Source organism: Felis catus, chromosome A2 (assembly GCF_018350175.1).
Source record: "Felis catus isolate Fca126 chromosome A2, F.catus_Fca126_mat1.0, whole genome shotgun sequence".
In the NCBI taxonomy this organism is placed as follows: Eukaryota; Metazoa; Chordata; class Mammalia; order Carnivora; family Felidae; genus Felis; species Felis catus.
Genome location: NC_058369.1, coordinates 110,794,799 through 110,817,848, shown reverse-complemented (window position 1 = coordinate 110,817,848; position 23,050 = coordinate 110,794,799). Strand labels below are relative to the sequence as shown.

At 40.0% G+C, this 23,050-nt stretch overlaps 1 protein-coding gene across 22 annotated transcripts in view; it reads right to left on the bottom strand.

The window, feature by feature from the left end:
* Positions 1–10,897, bottom strand: part of HDAC9 (histone deacetylase 9) — a 939,894-nt gene extending 928,997 nt beyond the window's left edge. For 4 of the 22 annotated variants that reach the window (XM_045053249.1, XM_045053253.1, XM_045053251.1 and 1 more), the window contains exon 1: positions 10,594–10,855. The gene's annotated coding sequence lies outside the window, so the exon portion shown is untranslated. Of the gene's footprint in view, positions 1–10,593 lie in introns of all 22 variants that reach the window. The other 18 variants (XM_019825557.3, XM_045053236.1, XM_045053237.1 and 15 more) reach the window with 13 other exon arrangements.
* Between the last annotated feature and the right edge of the window lie 12,153 nt (positions 10,898–23,050).

Genomic DNA, 23,050 nt, shown 5'->3' with positions numbered 1-23,050 from the left:
GTGTATAAAGTAATAGAGAATTAATTAATTAATTAATATAACTCATTTACCCAATAACAACAATTTCCAGTAACAACATCCAATTACAACCAAAAAATGTAGTGTTGGTGATGTGGGCAAATGAGTTTGAGAATGGAGGCTGCCTGAGCTGCCTACCAACCACATGGCATTATTTTATAATTAAAATTAAATAAAAGTAAATTCAGGCTCTCAGCCTGACTTAACTACAGTTCATGTGCTCAAAGGTCACACATGCCTAGTGACTATGATAACTGGAGAACAAGAGATACAGAATATTTCCATCACCACTGAAAATTCTATTAGACAACACTGATCTATAAAAGTGTTAAAATTGCCTTGTATATGAAACATGTGATCTAAAAGAAGACATGCACACGCACACACACACACACACACACACACACACACACACACAAGTCAGTAACACATCCACTCTTTCTTTCAGAACATTTGCTGATCATTTCTCATGTAAAAGTTGCTATGCCAGGCATTTGGAGTCTACAGATTAAAACAAAGTAGTCCCTGCCCTCAAGGGGGAGCTCACAGTGCCCTAGGAAATAACAACATATAAACAGTTGGTCAAGCTGTTTATAAGCAAATACTTCTTAGGCACCAACTGAGAAACGCTCTTGGCACTGTGGAATAAAACAAAAAACAGGGACGGCTGGGTGGCTCAGTTGAGTGTCTGACTCTTGACTTCAGTTCAGGTCATGATTTCATGGTTCATGACTTTCATTGGGCTCTATGCTGGCATTGTGGAGCCTGCGTGGGATTCTCTCCCTCTCCCTCTCTGCCCCTCTCCTGTTCTCTCTTTCTCTCTCAAAATAAATAAACTTAAAAAAAAAAGTAAGCACATTCTCTCTGCCTTCACAGAGTTTACAATCTAGTTAATGATACAACACAGAGTAGGATGTATAATATTTTAAGTGACAATATTTGCAATCTATGTACTTCAAACTGAAATCCATGAGTTTGATGTGGAATTCTGCTTTTGCATTTTGGGACACTAGGACAATGATCTAAAAGTGTAAAATAGGGGCGCCTGGGTGGCGCAGTCGGTTAAGCGTCCGACTTCAGCCAGGTCACGATCTCGCGGTCTGGGAGTTCGAGCCCCGCGTCAGGCTCTGGGCTGATGGCTCAGCGCCTGGAGCCTGTTTCCGATTCTGTGTCTCCCTCTCTCTCTGCCCCTCCCCCGTTCATGCTCTGTCTCTCTCTGTCCCAAAAATAAATAAACATTGAAAAAAAATTTAAAAAAATAATAAAAATAAAAGTGTAAAATAAATATGAATATATTCTAATTAATTTCTGAATAAGTATCTTAAAACGAAATAACCACCATGGAATTTTCATGCTATTGGTGTTCTCAATCATGCAGGTACTAGGTGAAGACAAATAGCATACAGTTTGTTAAATAAATAAAATCTGATGAGAAAAAAAGGTGAGGATTGAGTCATTAGAGAACACGTGGTCAAGGGATCCAAAAGTACCTGCACTATAGTGGTTAAAATCATCATCGTGTTTGAAGGCGACACAGCATGCTATCTCTGGGGAGTTTCTACACAATCTGTTCACCATTCCTACAATCTTTGGATATGGCTCACACATTTGATTTAGAATTCAAAAATTTTACAATGCTGATCACATTTTTAAGAGAACAAAAAGGGATTATAGAGTACTCAGGTGATACTTCATTAAAACTGATTTGAAGATTATTCACTTGTAGAGTTTTGTTCATATACGAAGTCTGATTACCCTGAACCAGCAAACAAAGCCTCGAAGTTACTATTGTGGATTTTCTTTTTTAATTTATTTTTTTCAAAGGATACTTTCTGCATGTATATTAATATAAAACACAGAAATGGATTAAATAAGAACAGGATCTGAGGCTACATCTTTATATTCTTAAATGCAACACTGGCAACGTTAACTTCAGCAATACATCACTTGTCACAAAAGTCAATCCAGCTCTTCTTAATTTCATCAGGTCTGTTGTGTACATTTAATGTTGGCTTGTTGGTTTTCATTTTATAATTTGTGAAATATACAAGTAAAGATGTTTGTACTTTATTTTATGTTCCTACATAGTTACATAAAATGTTTAATAAGAATAACTTAGGTTCATACTGTAGAGACCAGTAGCCTCAGCTAAAATCAGACTGTTCTTCCTCATCGTGTTTTATTTAGAAGGGTGTTCATCATGAAGCCAGACCGCCTCTTCCTTTCTTTCCAAATAGGTATGAGAGGCTATAGGTCTCTAGTGGGCCACCGATGAAATGCAAAGAGACCACAAAAACTATGTAAGTCATACATTAGGTATATCACTATATCTCAGAAGTATAAAAATGCTATTCTGGGCAATAAAATGCAAATTCTTTTAATGGCTTTACTCATACAGTAGCCTTTCTTATTATGGGTTTTTAAAATCAATTAACACTAAAATTAAACTTTAAGTCTGTGTAAACCACTGCCAGAGCCCTAAATTACTCTAAGAATTCAGAGAAGAGCGAGATCATTGTCAGCTGCAGTAAGCATCACAACAGGGGAGGGAAAGAAGTTGGGATTAGGTGGAAAGGAGCACAGAGAAGGTGCACCTCCTAATGGGCACACTTTCCAAATAAAACGCGAGGAGTAAAGCTCTGATTGTGGCTAAGAGATAAGCTACTGATAGTTCTGGAGGTGGCAGGTTCAGAAAATGCGTGGAGAATCCTTGGCTGAAAGAAACTTGGGCTATTTAGTACTCCTTCAATTGAAAGAGACAGAAACTCAATTTATGTATAACTTCTTGCTCACATAACATAAAACCACAAAAACAGTAGTAGAATGGCCTCAAGAATGACTCGATGCTGGAAATGAAACATTGTTATTGTTTATTCCCTACAACCTTCTTACCCCCTCCACATATACACATTCACATCTTGACTTTTCTTTACATGTCAGGCTGGTTGTTCATTACGTAAAACCTAAGCCACTTTCTAGTTCTAAGTTTAGGGCTTATATCCTTAAAGCCATACAGCAAGGAGTGGCAAGAATTAAAAATGAAAAGGTAATAAATAGAGGCTAGGTCCAGACTATGAGAGAATCTGCATGCCATGCTAAGGTTTTTCAGCTTTTAGAGTCAAATCTGGCCGAGGCTACGTTAGAACATCTAAATCCTATATGAAAAAATAAGTGTACTTCAAAGTTTCCTGAGCTATAACTTGCTGGGGATTAGTTTCTTGTATTCGACCCTAATAAGCCATAGGTATGCACCTGATAGAATACAATCCAATCAGAAAGCTGCTTTAGGGTATTCAGTTTAAAGTGTTTACATTCTGACTTGAATACCCAGGGAAATCTTAAAGTCTTCCTCATACCATGCTGGGATGGAGGGTACAACTCTGTAAAATTAGCAGAATACAGATGAGTCCCATACTGAGCTTGTATTTTGCAGTAGAACAGCAAGGGGATCTGAGCAAATGATTCCGATCAATGGAACTAGATCCATTTAAAGAAGAGATTTAAGTACATAAAACAGAAGGAAAAAAAAAGCAGAATATCTATGAATAGAATTCAGAGGCACCACAGAGTAGAAAGGGGGACTGAGTAATAGAAGAACAAAGGAGGAATGTCTCAATAGACTTTTCAAGTAGATCAAAACAGTTGCATCTACTGAAAAAGCTACAGAAAGAACCCTATGGTCAAAGAGGCGATGAAAATTCATAATGTTTCCTAATTGAATTTAATAGAAATCTACATATAGGAGAAAAAGGAGACACAGAGCTTTATATTTCTGCCAAAATGATAAGTAGAAATAAAAATATACAGCCTCCACTCCACATTCTTACTTTTAGATGGAAGACAGACCTATAATCTGTACTTCCTGCTGGGAAAAAAGAAGGCATGATACAGCACACTCTCTCACTCCTCTGTTTAACCCTCATACTCCAGTATCCAGTTCTCACAAGATGAACGAAGGAACCCAAGAGCAATTATAGTGCTGACATTCACTTCAGTGGGAAAAACAAGCCTTCCCTTGGAAGCCTCACTTACTGCTTGTGAGTACAGGATGTATAAGACCATGGGCTGTGAAATCAGAACTAGATTCAACTGGTCCCACCCATATCTGAACGACCCTTAGCAACGTATTTAACCTTTCAAAGTCTCCATTTCCTTGGGAGGGAAGTGGAGGTGGCAGAACTAGGAAAATTGGAACTCAGTGGCCAGAGATGAGATGCAGATTGGATAAAATCATGCCTGCAAAGTGCCTGAAACACAAGCTGTACTCAATAGACCTCCATGCCCCTACACAATACCTGATATTCACTGGGCCCCAATTGTACAATGGATCTGAAATGGTCTCTGGCTCTGTTCTCTCCTGAAAAAGAAGGGGAGGGCAAGCTGCAGACCTCCAAATCACATACTGGCTCCAGGCACGGACGAGTGGCAGTAGTCCTTCTCTTTCATATGTGCCATATATTAAGGGCTAATGAAGTCAATTCCTAGACTAACATGCCTCCTAGGGATTCATCTTTTTAAAGTCTTCTACTCCTTTGTTACCACCATTCCTAAATGGAACCTCATTACCCCCATTCTCCCAAATCCTATTAAGAGTTTTCTTTCTAAGGAGCTGCAGGACTCCAGCTACTCTCCAGTTAAACCCCATCTCCAGTCAGTCATCATGCCTCTCCTGGTCAAAACTTTTGACATTTCATTAAGTAATCATTTGCTCACATTTTTTATCCTTCTTTCCAGCAGTAGACACTTGTCATCCTTTTGGGCCATGAGCAACCAAACCACATTGGTATATATGAAGAATGCTCTGTCTTATGACACAGAGCCCATCTTCTATCATAGAAGCTGGTGTGCCAACAGTGTCCGCAATAATATCTCACAGAATTGGTTCTGCAGACAGATTTTGAGCACTGTTTTTGACTGAGTGGCTTCTAAGCAAGGTCTGCTGACTTTTCCAAAGATTCAATGGGCAGGGTGCCTGGGTGGCTCAGTTAGTCACAAGTCCAACACTTGGTTTCAGCTCAGGGCACGATCTCACAGTTCGTGGGTATGAGCCCCACATCCAGCTCCACCCTGGCAGTGGAGAGAGGGATCCTCTCTCCCTCATTCTCTCTCTGCACCTCTCCTGCTCTCCCTCTCAAAATAAATAAACTTTGAAATATACAAAATTAAAAAAAGATTCAGTGATTCATCCTAAATGACCTCTAGCGAGTCATGCCACTGTGTCATCCCCTCCCCTTAAGTTTGGGTAGAACATATGACTTGCTTCTATTCAGCAAAATATGGCAAAGATGAGTGATGTCATTCCCTTGATTAGATGATGTTTTGTGACAAAAATGATGTCATGTCACTCCCATATGTTATAAAAGATTGTCTTATCACACTGAAGCAACAACTCTTCCTTGCTGGCTTTGAAAAGTAGGCTGCCATGTTGTAAGACTACCTGAGAGGGTCACATGACAAAGAACAGCAGGCTGCCTCTAAGAGCTGGGAGTGGCCCTGGACAACCAGCAGGAAAATAGAGACTTCAGTCCTACAACCATAGGAGATGAATTCTTCCAACAATCTAGGAAAGCTGGAAGCAGACCTGATCCTAGGTGAACCTCTCATAGGACTGCAGGCTTAACCAACACCTGGTGAGACCCCTGCACACAGGATGTAATTGGGCCATGTACAGCAATGAAACTGAGATAATAAACATTTGCTGTTTCAAGCCGCTAAATTTGTGGCAATGTGTCCAAAGCAACAGAAAACAGAGTCGATATCTTGTAATACATTTATTTAATTCTTAAATTAACTAAAGTTAGTTTCAGTGACTTGCTGCCAAATATCTTGAGTGATATTTGAGTGAACCAAATTTTATCCTTCCTTCACTGGCCAAGTCAAATTCCACTCATCACAGTTTCATGCAAACTAGACTACTCCACACTAATCTCCTTATCATATATTCTGTAGAAATGGGAAGAAAGTACCATTTCCAGCAATCCCAACTCTTCTCAATCTCACCAGCAGCATGCTATACTCTCCCTAGTTAGCAAAGAATATTAAATATGGGTTGCTTTCCTCTCTTTGAGGCTCTAAACAGAATAACCTATAGTAAAGGGCAAACCACACTTGAATAATTTTTTTTCCAAATTTCACACTTAAAACATTTTGATGAACTCCTATAAACTAAACATTTAGAGAAAGACAGTAAATAAATAAACCTAATTTTATTTATTAGTAGAGAGAAGTAGAGAGTTCCTGATACCCTCTCCTCATTAGAAAATGCTGGGGTGCCTGGGTGGCTCAGTTGGCTGAGCATATGACTTCAGCTTAGGTCATGATTTCACATCTCGTGAGTCTGTGCCCCACGTCAGGCTCTGTGCTGACAGCTCGGAGCCTGGAGCCTGCTTCAGGTTCTGTGTCTCCCTCTCTCTGCCCCTCCCTGCTCGTTTTCTCCCTCTTTCTCTCTCTCTCTCTTCCCCCCCCCCTCAAAAATAAACAATTAAAACAAATTTTTTTAAATAAATAAAATGCCTGAAAGTATTTTCGTCAAATACATGAAGCTTGCCAAACATTACATATTGCTATTGTCTATGAAATTACAATGCTTTCTTCTGTATCCTGGATAATGTATTCCACTTTTTAATCTAACAATACAATATCATAAGTCTCGGCTGTTACAAATCATGTGGGCAATTACCCTGAAAAAGTCTAGTGAGATTTGAAGAAGAGGGAATTTGGAAAAATGAAAAAAAAATGTCATGAATACCTTCTCCACAGAAGAACAAGTTGCTATCCTTTTTTTTTTGTTTTTTTGTTTTTGTTTTTAAATCTGATTTAGCTAGATACGAAGAGAAACTGTCTACATGAACAGAAACAACCAGATAATTGCATAAACTCTCTGTTCACTTTGATTTCGTAAGTTCAGCCAAAGAAGCAGAGCTAATAAGAGAAGACAGGTGTCCTAACACCCAGAAAAACATGATCTCTAATCGATACTGGCTGGCTCTGGAGTGGACGGTCCATTACTGTCCTCTGTCAATATTCTATCTTCTCAAAAATCACATTCTGATTCTCTCATCAGTGAGCCTGATGATCTTCAAGCCTGATGACCATACTGATAAAATTCAAAGCAGCTTTGACCATTAAAAGGATGGTATATAATTGATAAGGCCAGGCCAGTGGGGACAGAGAAAAGTGTGGCACATGAAAGGATGGTATATAATTGATAAGGCCAGGCCAATGGGGACAGAGAAAAGCGTGGCACATGGACTGACTGCAGGAATGAATAACCCTCAGAGGTGTGTGTTTGTTTTAGCACTAACTACTGGGGTTGTGGTTCTCCCCCATCAGTAGACAACAGTAAGGCTCATTCCCTTATGACTATACTGATAGATATAAAATCTGATCAGCATATCTACAAAGCTAAGCACTTTGAAATCCAGGAATGTATAAATTTATGAAAATATCATTTAACATGGCCATGGGAGCAGCATGCTATTGTGAACAGAACACAGGAAATACAGATGTCACCCTCAGCTTCACAGTAATTCACTACTGTGTGACCTTGGATCTAACAGTATACCTGCTACCTTCTTCTGAAAATGAGAACAATATGTCTTCCTACCTGCCTCTCAAATGTTTTGAAGACTATCTGAGAAAGGTAAGCATTATAATAATAAGATAGGAAACAATTGTACATTTCTGCGGATGTATGCAGTAAAAATTAAGTATGACATCTTTATTGAAAGGAAAGGACTTCAAACAATAAAAGTCCCTGCCAATTTAAACATTAATATAATTACATTCTAAAACAAAAAACCCATTGAAGCAAAAATAAAAAGCCACATTTGAACGTAATAAAAAATGTCCATAACTACAATATTTCACTAATGAGAAGGTACAGATGCTACATACAGAAGGATTTTATGATGTCCATATGTTTCTCAACTGAGTCTCCTTGTTAGCTATTTCTCCATATCTCTATTTAAGAATAACCTACACCTTCCCCACTGAGCAGGTGTAAATTGCAGTATAATATGTTGTAATATTTAAACAAATTCAAGATAGAAGCAATTCTAATGAAAAGAAATGACAGCTACACAACCCTAAAACATCCTTAGATGTTGATATTAATACAAATCCGAACTATGTGTATCACTGGAACTAGTTAATTAGACAACTTATATGGTCAGTTGGCTTTATCATTTAAAATTCTTAAAAACCTAAATATTGTCTAAATATACCCCAAATACATATAATAAGTAATTATTTATATTTGTGGCAGTAACTTCATAAAGCAACTGTCTACCATATTAATGGGCACCGTAATGGTCATAAAACACTCAATCATAAAAGCCTGTTACAGTGTATAAAATTACCTGTTTAATTTCAGAAGGGCCATCTTTATTTTTAAAGGATGTCAGTTTAATATGCCAAACTCTTTCTAGCCAGAGTGTTTGGTCTGACTTCCCAATGAAGGCGGGCCCAACAGGCTGAATTGCAGAGAGAAACAGGAAGACTGAGGTTTAAGAAAAAAAAAAAAGAAAAGAAAAAGAAAGAAAAAAAAATCATTCCTTCCTAACCATAAACTGGTACTTAATTTAAAATATTTAATTCCTTCTGCACAATCCTATGTCCTATGTGCACCTATGTCCATTCTGAATGGAGACGTTCAATTCAGGAAGAGAGCTGGGAAAGCATCTCTCTCTCTCTAGCTGGTAGCTTAATATCAAAGGTCAGACTCAAGATTCCAACTCTGCTTGCACCTGTTTGTGACTGAAACATCTATGAAAACATTCACTCTTTCCCCACATGGAAAATGACATATTCCAAGAAAATGCTCTCTTCTTGAGATGTGCCCCACTCAAACAAAATGGATGAAAATAAATTACAAAAAAAAAGTTTTAAAACTAACTAAATTATTTGTCCTCCTGGAAATACAATATTCTTATTAAGTAGCTTAAACGTAAATGCTTTCCAGAAGGCACATCAGTGATTTGGTCTTTGGGTAATTAAATTTGTGCAAACTGGAATAGTGGTTTAAAAGGAAAAGGAGAACTAATTATTTGTGGCAAAAAGCAAATATATTAAACAAGTTTTCAGTCACAATAATTTCCATAATAAACATTCAAAGTACCATAGAGTAGTTCAAAAGATATCTTTTCCAAGCATGATATTTTAATTGTCCTCATTTACTAACTGCAACTTATTCTGTGCTGTTATTAATTACAGGATTTAAAAGATTTGCAGCACATCAGAAAATAACATCCAGACCTTTTCAAATGTCAAATTGTTTTCTTTGCAAATAATTTAATTTTTTTCTTTAATATGACTTCTCTATGTAGTTACTCCCTTATCCTAGCTTTCAAGGATGCTTTCAAGATTTGAAAACATGGACTGTACTTTAAATACCTTTAATTCCTAAATCCCACCCTTTATGAGAAATCTCAACAAGCCAAGATTATTTAGTTGTATGAGCATTGTTATATCCTTTGGGGAGAATAATACTCACTCTTCACTTCCTTTTCCAGTTGAAGTTCAACTTTTTAAGCCCTTCTTACCTCACTCCCACATTTTGCACACACACACACACACACACACACACACACACAGGCACAATATGTGTGTAATGGCACATATGTAGATAGCCCATTTCTCATAGATTTCAAAATGCTATGGTTACTTAACCTAAAAGTTCCTTTTAGGAGATAATACACACCTCCTGGCAGGGAAAACAAACTGGAGAGATCTTCCTGAAACTAGAGCGTGGGAGACTCACTAGAGAATTTCCAATTCCATACCACCTGAACCGCGTCCTCAGCTCCCGGCTGCAGGCCACCTCTCCTGACTACCGCGCCTCGGATCTGGAGAGCAGCTCAGTTCCCCTCGATCACAACAGGAACGCACAGGCCTCTGACACCTCTCACTGCGGATAAGTGGGAGATGGCTTCAAAGCCAAACGCTGCCCGCTAGGCACTCAGGGAACGCCCCCCCGCCCTCCCCCGTCGCCTCGTCTCCTTCCTATCCCCACCGTGACACCCTCCAGGCATTTAATTAACCAGTTTACCTTCGTGAGTTTACGATTCATCAATCTCCTTCTACTAGCCATCCCCCAGGCTCCGGAACTTTTCTTAAAGCCCAGAATTCTGATGTGTAGTCATGGAACTGAAGTCCCCCCCACGAAACATCAAAGGTACCCCCACTAAGTATTGCTCCTTTCAAGCAACACGTTGGCTGTACAAAACTTTTCATTCATAACTCGGCTCCAGCATAAACTGGGTGTGTGTGTTGGGGGAGGAAAGGGGGGGGGTGTCATGTCACCGACCCCTCGCCTGGGCTTGAGTAGCCAATGTCTTTTTGCCCAGCAGAAAAAAAGATCACCTGGCGCTGAACTTACGACAAAGGTTCCTGTCAACCCACCACAGCCTCCGGGTTTCGAGGTGCAAGGCAAGCTGTGCCGGGGTCTGGACTGGGATGCTGTTAACCTGGGGAATCCGAGCCGGCAATACAGCGGTACATCCGGGGGACGCTTGGCCCCCAATTCCCAGGGCTTCCCCCGGCACCAGCCGGGGACCGGGCTGTGGTGCCACTCACCTCCGCCCGCTCCTGCTGAGGCTGTCGCGCCCTCCTTCGCCCCACGTCGGCGACCCCCTAACTTCTCCCCCTTCTCCAAACAGCCATCTTTCGCGGAGAAGAGAATGGCGAGGCAGAAGCGAAGGGGGGATTGAAAGTTGACTCGGGGACCGCCGCTGCTCCGCCAGCAGGCACTTACCGGCCGCGACAGGCGCCTGAGGAGGAGACCGCCGCGAGGGTGGCGGGCGCGGCGGGGCCGGCTCGGTGCGCGCTGCGCGATGTGCGGGACGCGCCGCCGCCGCGGCCGCCGCGCGGGGGGCGGGGGGAGCTCGGGAGGGCGGTGCGCGCGGCAGCGAGCTGCGAGCTGCGAGCTGAGCGGGTGGAGGCGCGCGGAGGATTTACTAAAAATAGCAACTCTTTGGGAGGAGGGGGGGCGGAGGTGGGAGGGAGACGGAGAGGCCAGGCCCCGAGCCCCTGCGCGGCCGAGGCTGGGCGGGGCCCGGTGGGAAGGGAGGCAGGGCCGGCGGCGGGACCGCGGGCCCAGGCGCTGGAGACCCGCAGGCCCGGGACCCGCGAGCCGGGGCGGGGGAACAAGGAGTGCGGGAAAACCTGGGCGCGCGGCCGAGGCGCGGGGAAGGACGCGCGGGAGGCAGCAGGACCCAGAGAGCCGCCTAGGGCGGCGTGGAGGACCAGCGATTCCTCCCCTGGGAAGGACCGGGTGCCTGAGAAGACTTGGGTTTCCGAAGCGATACACGCCCACGCGAGGCGCAAGGTGACGGTCTGGCGACCCGCGCTCCTCCCGCAGGGCCCCTAGGCTGCCCGGGGCCGTGACCCAGGACGGTGCGGGAAGGAGCCAGGCAGCCGCCGTGCCCGCCCCAGCTCGGGGAGCCGCGGCCGCTCAGGTGCGCGCCACGCAGACCCCGCGGGTCCACGTCTCTGCCACTTCTTTTTGAGAGAAGGGAGCGTTTTGGGGCGGTACCTGGAGCGTCCCCACAGACGCTTGCAGCTTAGAGAATCATTCAAGGAAATTTTAAGAGAAAACGCTACATTGGGGGGGGGGGAGGTTAAAAACGAATGGGAAATGGGAGGAAATGGTGATTGCTATTGGAAACATGATTTAGTTTGTGGCGTTTTAAGGCTGAACAGAGAGCACCATCTGTTCTCAGACCAACCTTGAGGGAGGGGAGGCAGAGTTAGTAGGTCCGAGAAGTGACAAGGTGATCCCCTTCAGTGGTTAATATTTTTACTTTGCAGAGCTGGGTTGTCTTTTTTTTTTCCTGCTATAACTTCGTCTATTCTGGTATCACTTACACCTATAGAATCCTTTATATATGGAGTAGAAACCTGAAGGATGTTTTCAAAAATTGTAGTCCTACACATACTTACCTAATGCTAACATTTAATCTTTCAAAGAGGCTAATATTGTAGTGTATATAAAGTGACTCTCAAACGAATCAAAGCTAGTGTCTCTGCATGTACATTTCTGTTTTCCTCTAAGTCAGCTAAAACGCTACTGGCTCATAGATTAAACGGATGTAAAGAACAAGAGACACTTAACCTAGTGCCCTCCTTTTCAGAGAAGAGAACAGAGATCCAGAGGCGTGATGTGATTTGGCCAAGGTCTCAGTTAGTGGCCAGTGGCTGGGTTTAGTTTAAATTCTAGTATTAAAATTGAACTGTCAATGCAAAAAGACCCGGATAACTCAGAGAAACCAGTACGGTGTCTAATTTAAAATAGTTCAGTTTGGGGCGCCTGGGTGGCTCAGTCGGTTAAGTGTCCGACTTCGGCTCAGGTCATGATCTCGCGGTCCGTGGGTTTGAGCCCCGCGTCGGGCTCTGTGCTGACAGCTCAGAGCCTGGAGCCTGTTTCAGATACTGCGTCTCCCTCTTTCTCTGACCCTCCCCTGTTCATGCTCTCTCTCTCTCTCTCTCTGTCTCAAAAATAAATAAATGTTAAGAAAAATTAAAAAAAAAAAAAAGTTCAGCCTTGGGGCACCTGGATGGCTGAGTCAGTAGAGCATCTGACTCTTGATTTGACTGAGGTCATGATCCCAGGGTCGGTTGTAGGATGGAGTCCCACCCTGGGGTTCTGGGCTGAAGGTGGAACCTGCTTAATATTCTCTCTCTCTCTCTCTCTCTCTCTCTCTCTCTCTCTCTCTCTCTCTCCCCCCCCCCCCCCACTCCCCTACTTGCTCTCTTGCTCTGTCTCTCTAAAACAAAATTTTAAAGAAGTGAGAAAATATTATCTTTAAAAAATAAAATAGTTCAGCATTTATAGTAAAATGAAGGCATGTTGTGGTTAGATTTAAACCTCACTTAGCTCTAATGAGGAATTCATAGTACAAGGGTGGTAAGCTAGCTTTAAATAAAAAAGCCACTATCCTAAGGCTGCTAATGCTAACAGCTTGCTCAACTTTCTGTCTACACTAGGGATTCTGTGCATCAACAGGATGAATCTTGATAATGGGATCTCATTAGTGAAATGGGTTGTGTTGACTGTTGACTAAAAATATATTTCAGAGAAACTTCTTATTCACATATGGACTACGCATAAGCAGGTAGAAACATCTAGTGACCTTTAACCTTTACTTTCCAAGATAGAGTCCTTTCTGAAATGGTCTAGTGTCCAGACTTTTTTTTTTTTTTGGATGATGATTGTGTTTGGCTACTACTGACTCAAAGGAAAGCAATTATCCCTGTCTTGTCTCTCAAGAAAACCTTTCACATAAAGTGTTTGTTGAAACACACACACACACACAAGATACCTTTTGAAGCACAAAAAAAAGACAAATATGCTGGGATTTCACTAGATGTTTGTGTAATAAAGGTATGTATGGCAGAATTTGCACCAAAATTCATTTTTGCCCTTTAGGGAGTTGGTACAGGGCATAGCTGACATTCACCATCTCTAATTATTTATTTTTACCACATCTAAGTCATTTGACAACAGGGAGCTGAATTGCTCATGATTCTCTTAGATATTTCCATGATATCTTTAAGCAAGGCATTTGTTAGGTGCTACTGGAGATTCCAATATTTTAAGATAACATTTTGTAAGAAAGGTTACAGTTTCTTTTTGAAGTCCTGATGGGACTCCCACAGCTTTCTGTTCAAACCTAGCCTTCATGATGCAGTATTACATTGTTTTTTTTTCTGGTTTTAGGCTCTCCTCAACACAGAGGACAGATAACTTTATTCACGTTTTTGTAGGTTTTTTAAGACTATTTTTTAGAGCAGTTTTAAATTTATAGAGTAATTGAGAAGCTCTATGAAGTTTCCATATATCCCCCCACATACACACATAATTTCCCATTATTAACATCTTACGTTAGTATTGTACATTTGTTACATATGGTGAATTAATATTGAGACATCATTAACTGTGGAGTCCATAATTTTGCACATTTCCTTAGTTTTTACCTAATGTCCTTTTTCTATCTCAGGATCCCATGTAGGGATCCCACATTGTCTTTAGCAGTTATGTCTCCTTAGGCTGTTCTTTGCTGTGATAGTTTCTCAGACTTCCCTTGTCTGTTGTGACCATGACAATTTGGAGCAGTGATGATGAGCTCTATTGCAGGATGGCCCTCTAGTAGAATTTGTCTGATGTTTTTCTCATGTTGAGACTTGCATTATGGATTTTGGGAGGGAAATCACACAGGTGAAATGCCATTTTTAGCACATCATATCAAGGGTACATACTAGCAACATGATCTATCACTGCTGATGCTGACCTGGCTAAAATAGTGTTTGTCAGATGTCTCCACCATAAATTTTTTTCTCCCCTTCCTGCACTGTATTCTTTGGAAGTAAGTCACTATGCGTAGTCCATACTTTAAAAGTAATTTAAGGAGCGCCTGGGTACCTCAGTCAGTTACTCCTCTGACTTCAACTCAGGTCTTGATCTCATGGTTCACAAGTTCAAACCAGGTCGGGCTCTGTGCTGACAGCTCAGAGCCTGGAGCCTGCTTCGGATTCTGTGTCTCCCTCTCTCTCTGCCCCTTCCCTGTTGTGCTGTCTCTCTTTCTCTCAAAAATAAATAAACATTAAAACAATTTAATAAAAATAAAAATAAATACAAGTAATTTAATTAGGGGTTCCTGGGTGGCTCAGTTGGTTAAGCATCTGACTTTGGCTCAGGTCATAATCTCCTGGTTTTTGAGTTCCAGCCCTGCATCTGGCTCTCCGTTGTCAGCAGGGAATCTGCTTTGGATCCTCTGTTCCCCTCTCTCTCTGCCCCGGCCCCACTTGTACTTGCGCCCTCTCTCTCTCTCTCTCTCTCTCTCTCTCTCTCTCTCTCTCTCTCTCTCTCTCTCGGAAATAAATAAAATATTTAGGGGCACCTGGATTGCTCAGTCAGTTGAGCATCTGACTTCAGCTCAGGTCATGATCGCCTAGTTCGTGAGTTCCCCAGCCCCGCTTCCGGCTCTGTGCTGACAGCTCAAAGCCTGGACCCTGCTTCACATTCAATGTCTCCCTCTCTCTCTCTGCCCCTCCCCTGCTGGTGCTCTGTCTCTCTGTCTCTCTCAAAAATAAACATTTAAATGAATGAATGAATGAATAAATAAATAAATAAATATTTAAAAATAAACAATAAAAGTAACTTAAATAACTTTTAATATTCTATGCATGTACATATTTATTTGATTTACATTATTCATTTGGAATTCTTGTGCATTCATTTACACATTTTTTTCCAAGGATCACAAGGACACTCCCTGCTCATCACAAGGGCACTCATCACAAGGGCACTCCTTGTTGATGCATAGAGGCACTTGTACCCAATGTTTATAGCAGTACTTTCAACAATAGCCAAATTACGGAAAGAGCCTAAATGTCCATCAACTGACAAATGAATAAAGAAGATGTGGTTTATATATACAATGGAATACTACCTGGCAATGAGAAACAATGAAATCTGGCCATTTATAGCAACATGGATAGAACTGGAGAGTATTATGCTAAGTGAAATAAGTCAGGCAGAGAAAAGACAGATACCATATGTTTTCACTCTTATGTGGATCCTAAGAAACTTAACAGAAGACGATGGGGGAGAGGAAAGGGGAAAAAAAAGTTACAGACAGGGAAGGAAGCAAACCATAAGAGACTCTTAAATACTAAGAACAAACTGAGGGTTGATGGGGGGGTGGTTGATGTGTATATATATACACATATATCTGCATATATGTATACATATATATGTATATATATGTATGTGTATATATATATATAGAAAAAGAAAAATAAACATTGGAAAATTAAAAAAAAAAGAAAACAAGGGAACTCCTTAAACCCCATCACCTGTTTAACCCATTACCCCATCCACTTCCCTTCTAGCAACCATCAGTTTGTTCTGTATAGGTAAGAATCTGTTTCTTGGTTCTTTTTTTTTTCCTTCGCTCGTTTGTTTCTTATTGAACATATGAGTGAAATTATATGGTATTTATCTTCCTCTGACTGATTTATTTCCCTTAGCTTAATACTCTCTAGCTCCATCCAAGCATTGCAAATGGCAGGACTTCATTATTTTTGATGGCCGAGTAATATTCCACCATATACATATATACATATATATGTATATATAAAACCATATACCAAAAATGTGGTGTATATATATGTATATGCCACATCTTCTTTATCCATTCATCAGTTGGTGAACACTTGGGCTGTTTCCATAATTTGGCTATTGTAGATAATGCTGCAATAAATATATCGGGGTGCATGTAATCCCTTTGAATTAGTATTTTTGCATTCTTTGGGTAAATACCTAGTAGTGCAATTGCTCGATTGTAGGAAGTTCTATTTTTAGCTTTTTGTGGAAACTCCATACTGTTTTCCAGAGCGGCTTCACCAGTTTGCATTCCCACCAACAATGCAAGAGGGTTCCTCTTTCTCCACATCCTCACCAAAGGGTGGTGCCATTTTAAAAAGTAAAGATATATATTTAGAGGGAAGGGATAAAGAAATTTAGCTAGAAGAATAGACTACCAGAGGTGGGTTTTACCATGAAACTAATAAAACTTAAGCTCCAGGGACTCTCATGTGCACAGGTGCCTTCTAAGGCCCTATATTCATAATTTTGTATTATTTTACTTAAAAGGGCCCCAAATATGCATAAGCCTCATACCCCACCAAACCTGGCTCTCTCCCTGTTTACTACAAGATATGAAAAGGTGAAAGCAAAGAGCTCCACAGCCCTAAAACTTAGTGGTAACACTTCCACAATCTGTGTATCTGAACTCCCAGAAATAGTTCCATGCAAGGTGATACTGAAGTTTGGGTTCCTCAGGCACATTTAAAAACTGAATCTGCGTATACATCTATAATAAGAAAGGAGGATATATTTAGTGTCAGGTACAGCCTAGAAACTACCCAATCTGCAAGGCCAATGTCTGTATACACACCATAGCACCTTCCCATCATGTGGCTTTCATTTTGTTTGTTACCCATAAAAGTCATTGAGTGCATTAGTCCTCTCCATAAAAGTTCTAGTTTTCACTGAGATCATTTTTTCTTGGAAGTCATTTCATTTTGAAAATAATTTTTCTCATGATTACTGATAATACTTCCTCAGGAGATTTAAGTGACTATTTCATTCTCAATTAATTTTGTCCGCTTCTAGGTCTGCAACAATGGATATTGTATTGCTCATCATCTGTTCAGGAACTCCCCATTGAAGGGAGAGGTCTGTGCAGTAATAGAGGTTGTAATGTGACCCATTAAGGATTTCTTTCCATTGCTAAATTTTGAATGGAATCTGGATGAATATGCTGCCTCTATTTTTAATAATTCCTTTCTTATGCAAAAATGTGTGGGTCATAGTGAGGTTTAATCACAACCCATTGCTCATTTATGAAATACTCTGAACTGCAATTAGTCAGATGCAAATGTGAAGCACTGTTATCGTGCGCACATTAGCAGACTGTCAAACCAAGTTTTTGAATTAGGAAACAATCAAAGAAAAATCTTTGCTTTTTATACTTTCACAGTGAGTTTCTTTTAAAAGAAGAGCTTCCATATCCATTTTTATAAGTATTTCATAGTAAGGTACTTCAAATCTATAGCCAGTCAGCTTACATTGAAAGAAAAGATTTCAAAATCTAGATGTATGTTTCTTGGTATATGCATATATTTATACATAAAATTTTTAGGTGAAGTCCTTATTAGAAAATAGTTCTTTGGGGCATCTGGGTGGCTCAGTCAGTTAAGCATCCGATGTTGGCTCAGGTCATGAACTCACCGTTTGTGGGTTCAAGCCCCATGTTGGACTCTGTGCTCAGAGCCTGGAGCCTGCTTCGGATTCTGTGTCTCCCTCTCTTTCTGCCCCTACCCCGCTCATGCCCTGTCTCCCTCTCTCTCTAAAAAATAAACATTAAAAAAAAAAGAAAATAGTTCTTAACATATGTAAGTTTTGTGCCATTTAAGTTAGAGGAAGAACACGAACAAATTAATGCTATTTGTGGGTTAATTTTCAGTATGCTTGAAGTAATCATTAAGTTATATTTCAACTCTAACATAATGTTACCTTATGATGTGAAAGCATAAAGTTCATGTTGCCTTTTGTACTTAGGGTGTTCACCCATCTGCATAATGTTGTTTGCCATGAGAATAAACCTATACAAATTTTAGGATACCTTGATAATTTATTTTAGATTCCTTTCTATTTATTTATTTATTTGTTAACACTGTAAGGAGTCTGAAGATGGGAACCTACTGCTATTGGTTTGGTAGCTCAAGAATGGAGAGGCAAGGTTTTGTGATTTGTCAGGGCCTTTTCCCTTATTGCCACAAAATGTCTGTTGTAGTTCCAGCCATCAAGTCTACTTTCCAGAAGGCAACAAAAGGGGGAATATAAAAAGGGTAATACATTTATCAAGAAAAACAGAGACTTCCCAGCAGCCCTAAACACTCTTCTACTTAGTTCTCACTCAACACAGCTTTATCACATCATCAACTCTGTCTGCAAGAGAAGCTGGGATAGCAAATTTTATTTTGTATTTATTTATTTATGTAGTATGTATTTTTCCAGCCTCTATACCAGAGAAACACAGAATAAAAAGAATTTGAATGGGTGAAGGAACCAACCTATAATATCCACCATAGCCCCAAAGTTAAATTTCAAAAATATTGATATTGACTTTACTAGAAAATTTTCATTATTCAGTATTTTTAAAAGGAATGTGCTTAATGTAGCTTTTGATCTCAGGGTCATGAGTTCAAACCCCACGTTGGACATAGAGCTTTAAAATAAATAAAAAAATAAAATAAAATTTAAAGAAAGTGCTTAGTTACAGAATTTCATGACGTTTCATATATTCACTATCCTGATTTTAGCAGTCACATCAAATCCAACTCAATATCGCAAATGAGGATACTGAGATCTGGAAGTTTTAAGTAAACTCGCCCAAGATCACAGTAGGTCTTAATTAGTCCAGATTAAGAGCCCTCTCTGATCTAAGATATACCTTTTATATCAGTGTCCTCCTCCCAGTATAACTAACTACTGCCTACTCTGCCTTTTCTGCGTAAGTACTAAAAAAGAGAGAGACAAAGAGAGAGAAAAGAAAAAAGAAAAGGAAAGTACACCTACCATCCTCTTCAAACTTATTGTCTTCCTCTGAGCCAAAACTCCATACACTGTAACGTAAGTTGTAAAAAGTTTTCCAATGCATTTGATATTACTTGGATCAGTATTTAAAATCAGTTTTACAGTATGACCTTCCTTTTCTGGTTTCTCATCCTAAATCTTTTGCTGTTAACTTTGCAGTTGCTATTTCAGAGCACTAAGAACATTAGAATGCCCCTTCCTTCTCTAAAGACAATTGTAATTTCCTGTAAAGAAGCACCTTCTTTTCTATAGTTCCTTATGGCTGCCTGCCTAAGAAAACAGGATACATCCATAAAATAGCCTTAAGAAAATTCAAATTTAGAAAAAGACCAATTTGGGTAATGACTGTTAACAAAAAATTATTTGTTTTACAAACAGTTTTGGTCATTGAAAGCTAAAATCATGTACTATTAAATAAAATTGGAACATGTAGGGGAATTTTTCTTAAAATTTATGAAGTGTTTAAAAAGCTTAATCTCTGCATTTTATTACATAATAAGCTCTTCTAGGGACTTCTAAATACGTAATTTTTATTTTCATGCAATTCAGGAGCACATAGAAAGCATTAAGTAAATTAACTCCCATTATTGCCATTGTCTTTTTTCTTTTAATAATTTGTGGTAATTGGATCTATGTTTGAAATACATAAGCATTATATCCTCCAAGCAGAAGAATAGGAATAAACAGTTTTTAAATTATTTTTTATTGGCAGAAAATTCTTTAAAAACACTAATATTTTATAACTAGGTGTTCATAAATTACCAGCTTACTCAGAAAAGTGTCAAGATAAACAACAATGGTAGTACAGAGCAGAAGATAACATAGACCTGTCTTAACAGTGGTAGTGCTCAGAGGTCAAGTCTTTGCCCAGCCAAATGATCTATGAGGCCATAGAAGGTATATTTTGCTCTATAAAAGGAAACATAAACAAAGACCTCAGATATAAAGACAGCCAACAAGTAACAGTATGACAATGAACTCTGATGGCATGAGGAACGTATAGGCTTTTTTTACATTATGCACAAACAATCCCCCAAATCTCAAAGGTTTATTTCATTTTCACGAAACTGATCCTTGGCCATTCAGCTATCAGTCTCCGCCATACTGTATCTATTCTAGGGCCTCAACACATAGAGCACAGCTGTCTTGAAAGCACATTTTCTTGGCAGAAAGAGCAAAGCTATGGTGGACACGTGCACTGCTCTAAAAACTTCCCCTTGAAAGTTGCATATATCAGTTTCCCTCATGTTTCATTAGCAAAAGCGAGTCACTGAGCCAAGTCTAACTTCAATGCTGTGTGAAGTAAAATCCTCTTACAGCGAGGAGCCTCAATAGTATTGATAATAATATAATAATAATATTTGGGGCGCCTGGGTGGCTCTGTCGGTTAGGCATCCAACTTCGGCTCAGGTCATGATCTCATGGCTGGTGAGTTCGAGCTCCGCATCGGGCTCTGTGCTGACAGCTCAGAGCCTGGAGCTGCTTCAGATTCTGTGTCTCCCTCGTTGTCTGTCCCTCCCCTGTTCACCCTCTGTCTCCCTCTCTCTCTCTCTCTCAAAAATAAATAAACATTAAAAACAGGGGCGCCTGGGTGGCGCAGTCGGTTAAGCGTCCGACTTCAGCCAGGTCACGATCTCGCGGTTCGTGAGTTCGAGCCCCGCGTCAGGCTCTGGGCTGATGGCTCAGAGCCTGGAGCCTGTTTCCGATTCTGTGTCTCCCTCTCTCTCTGCCCCTCCCCCGTTCATGCTCTGTCTCTCTCTGTCCCAAAAATAAATAAACGTTGAAAAAAAATTTTTTTTAAATAAAAACAAAAATTAAAATAATAATAATATTTATTATTTTAATAATAATAATATTTATTTAGGCTCATCTATACACCAGTCACTAGGCTAAGTGCTAGCACATAGATTACCCCTTTCCAATTTTGTAACAACCCTACAATTTGGGTACTAATTGTCATCTTTAAGAAGAGGAAATTGAGACAGAGTAAAGTTAATTAATGCTAAAATTCCACAACTAGCAAGTAAACATAGGATCCTAAACTCAGACACAGACAGTCTAACTCCAGGGTTCAGCTCCTAACCCGCATGCTGAAGTAGTGCACAAAGTCCAATTGCAGAGTTTATGGAATATGGAATACATAAGACAAAAGATTCAATATTGAGACATATGAGATAAACAAAGGAAATTCATAAGATTTTAATGCTAAGTCACCAAGTCCTGGTAATACACATATTCAGTAAACTTGGTTACTTGCAAAAGCTTTGTAATATCCATAACAGCATGGAAAGAGATATTCTTAGAGATTGAGGCCAAGAAGACCAAGAAGGATAATGTGAGACAGACTATATTTATCAAAAAAAGACCAAAGATTAAGACCAAGGGAACCTAAGAAATTAACCAAGATATGGATCCCTGACCTTTCAGACTAGTGAATTACCTAAAGTAGTGTTTAGGCAGTCCCTTCCTTTGTCCTATGTGTATCACTCTGGAATGAGTTAAAAGGAATAGGCATGAGTGTATAGTATTAGAGCCCAAATTTACACAATCACATGAGGTACACAGAATGAATACTCCTATTTTCCAAACACACAACTTTCACCCTTTTTTTTTCACCCCATCAATTCTTTCACTATGTCCCACATCCATCAAAATAAGAAAAAAATCTGATATTCATTATATTCTAGTGCAAATAAATTTCCATTAATTTGCTCACTGGGGGGCGGGGGGAAAGAAGCTCACTGCTGTTACTAGAGACATGTTTCTGGACACTAAATGTGGGTGGACAAATGAGTATGTAATGCTGTTAGTTACCTACCTTTCCAGTTTATTAGTACCATTCTTTCTCTACTAACTAACCTAACTTGACTCATTCCTGTCTCTCTTGCTCCAACAGGCCCACTTTCTTCTCTGTTTTCTTTAGCTCTTGAACATAAAATTATCCACAACCTAGGTCACCTGAGTGGTTCAGTCGGTTAAGTGTCCGACTCTTGATTTCGTCTCAGGCCATAAGATCGAGTCCTGCATCAGGCTCCGTGCTTAGGATTCTGTCTCTCCCTCTCTCTCTGGCTCTTCGCCCCCAAAATAAGTAAACATTTTAAAAATTAAAAAAAAATTGTCCACATGTACTTGCATATGCATGTTGAACTTAATTATCATGAAAACTTATCATATAAAATGTTGTATATTTATCTCATTCCTATTATTCCTGGCTTCTAATTTTGGCTCTCTGATACACTAAAAAGGGGGAAAGTTTTTTTTTTTTTTAATTAAGAATTAAATTAGGCTTTGAATATAAGCCACATTCTATGGTAAACCACTTACCTTGAATAGACATAGATGACTGAATGGATAAATAAATAAACACGATATTGACTGAGCACATTATTAAATGTGTCAAATCATTTGGGGTTTCAATCTTAACTATCCACTTACACTTTGCTCTTTATAATTTGTGCCTTTGTGTAATCGGTAACCAGTAGCTGAGTTTTACAGAGTCACGTTTTCAGTTTAATTTCAACCCGATTTCAGATTCAAAGTAATCAGATCCCATATTCATTTTATAGGGAATATTCATCCATTCCCTCCAGATCTCATCTCTTCTATGTCTGGCTCTCTGCCCAGAAGACAGTCCTCTGCAGACCATACCACCAGGGTTTCCTTGCCTTTGGGCTCCTGGTTGGATTTTGCCGGTGGAAGGCATGGAGAAAGAAGTTACACTGGGTATTTAGCCCCATCGCTCCAGCTCTGCCTGCTGGGCCATCGTTTGGCAATGACTACATTTTTCCTCAGCCTGAAGCTCCTGCAAATATAGCTCTCACAAGGGTCTGCTCCGAGGCACTCACCCCTCAACACCTCAAGCTGAGGGAC